The sequence below is a fragment of the Octopus bimaculoides genome, chromosome 2, assembly GCF_001194135.2.
Source record: "Octopus bimaculoides isolate UCB-OBI-ISO-001 chromosome 2, ASM119413v2, whole genome shotgun sequence".
NCBI lineage: Eukaryota > Metazoa > Mollusca > Cephalopoda > Octopoda > Octopodidae > Octopus > Octopus bimaculoides.
Genome location: NC_068982.1, coordinates 7,517,822 through 7,520,381, shown reverse-complemented (window position 1 = coordinate 7,520,381; position 2,560 = coordinate 7,517,822).

Below are 2,560 nucleotides of genomic sequence, written 5' to 3'. Positions count from 1 at the left end.
CTATCTATCTATCTATCTATCTATCTATCTATCTATCTATCTATCTATCTATCTATCTATCTATCCATCTATCTATCTACCCATCTATCTATCTATCTATCTATCTATCTATCTATCTATCTATCTATCTATCTATCTATCTATCTATCTTTTCTCGGTGGTTTTTCACCGTTACTTTATTTTCGTCCCCATCGAAAAGAAAAGCTCTACATTTGTATTTTGTCCCTTCTATGTTGAGCCCTGTGTGGCTAATAAAGAAACATATCTATCTATCTATCTATCTATCTATCTATCTATCTATCTATCTATCTATCTATCTATCTATCTATCTATCTATCTCTTCTTTTCCCCATCTCTCTATCTGTTTATTTACCTGCTTGTTTATTTACTTTATGTCATTGGCTCTTCTCCTCCGTTCACCTAGTTATCAATCATTCGCTCTTTCTCTCTTTCCTCCATCCCTATCTTCAATCTGCCATTTTCATTTTATAACTATACTTCAAACTCCCTTTGTTCTTTCTACTTCTTCCGTTCATTTTTTATCCGTTGATTTTTTTTCATTTCTCATTCTTTCAAATCAGTAATTTTATACCCTTAAGTGACACCCAGCAATATACATGTCTCATTTCAATATAACTGAAAGAATTATATTCAACAGGTAATTCATATTGTAAGAGCCAGTTCCCAGCAGCATCGACATTGCTGATGATAGAAACTAGCATAGGACATATTTCATAAAAGAAACAACACGGAAAGCTTGCTTGAAAACTGAGTTAAGAAGAGATAAAAAGGAAAAGAAAGCCAATGATACCTGGTAACAATAGACAAATTACATAGTGTCAAATATATACAATCGAACGAGAAAATCAATCGGAAAGGATTTTCTCCAGAGTAAATATAAATTCTCTGTCTCTCTCCACACACACACACACACACACACATAAATATACACAGAAGCACGTCCACACATGCACTACAATATGAATAAAAGATTTGATGGAGAAGTTCCTATCCTTTAATGCCTAGGTATGTCAAAAGATTTGAGATTCTCATAAAATGAGTGGATTTGAAAATTATGTAATTAAGAACGAAGATCAATTATTTCCATTTACGACATCTATTTAAAGTGATTATTTGTTGCCAACTTAATGTGGCAGTCCCAAGAAAGGGAAGAATGCTACTACTATTTAGCCCCAAGAAACACTGTTTCCTGTTGGCTATGTGACACAAACATTCTGTGTCCTTATGTTTTCGAAGAGGGGAAATAAGCACCTCCACCCAGCAAAGCCAGCATCCAGAGACTAGTTTCAGAGTCATTGCTCTTCATCAGTCTGGAGTAGCTTGGCTTGCTAGCTGTCGATGCTTATTCACTTTTGAAAACATATAGAGTTTCAAGTGAAATAAATTCACTGATCTATAATAGAAATCTATTTAGTTATACAGGAAAGGGTTCTGGATATCAAAGAAACCTTAGCCAATAAAATCAACCCCGAAAGATCCTTAGATACCGTTATGAAAAACATGGAAGTAATAGTACTAAACATAGGGGTGTATTTTTATTTTTATACACACACACGCGCACACATACGCGCACACACACACGCACGTTCGCGCGCAGTAGTACAGACATATCTATACACGTGTAAAAGTAAAATCCAAGGATCCAGGTTTAGAAAGTTAGCGAACTTCAAACCGTCCATAGGAGGTATAAAAAAACAAATTTCAGGAACAATAGTCCTTTATTGTTGCAGAAAGTTGTGAATCTTTCCCGTATCCCTGTTTGTATTATCAATATATTGATATGATTATAGGAAGCTTATAGATGGGAGGTGATTCAACCGCTTCTGCGCACGTGTGAAAAATTTCGCACCGGTAGGCCGCATTAGTTCCCGGCTGTCACGTCTAGGGTACAAGCATGGAGTGTGCGTTCTTTGTATTTTCATTTTCAGGCATGATGACCGAACGTAGTAGAGATATTGCATCAAGTTTCGACAAAAACATGATAATACTCAAGCTCAAATCAGCCAGAAGATTCAGCAGATCATTGGCGATGATACCATGGAAAAAACTCAGATGAGGGAGTGGTACCACCGCTTCACACATGACCGCCCATCAGTGGAGAGTGAGACACGCTAGAGGTAGGCTATAGTAGAAGTCACTTGCCTAAGGTGCCATGCAGTTGGGCTGAACCCGGAACTATGTTCTTGGTAAGTAAGATACTTACCACACGGTTACTTACCACACAGCTACTCCTACGCCTATATGTATATATGAAGATAATTTTAAAAATCATTTTGTTATATAGATATATATATATATGTATATCTATACCCCCACCCACACACACACATATATATATATATATAGTTGAAATTTCCAGAAAAACAAAAGACGAAGACAGGTGTATAAACAACAATTAGGTGCATTAGTTTGACTCTCGGGAGGGTGTGAAAGTCTTTTATGTTTTCAGCCTACGCTCTTCAACAGAAAGGAATAAGAGAAAATAAACAGAGAGTGAGAAAAAAAAAGCTTGTGGATTTAGTGGTCAATCATGGCGACA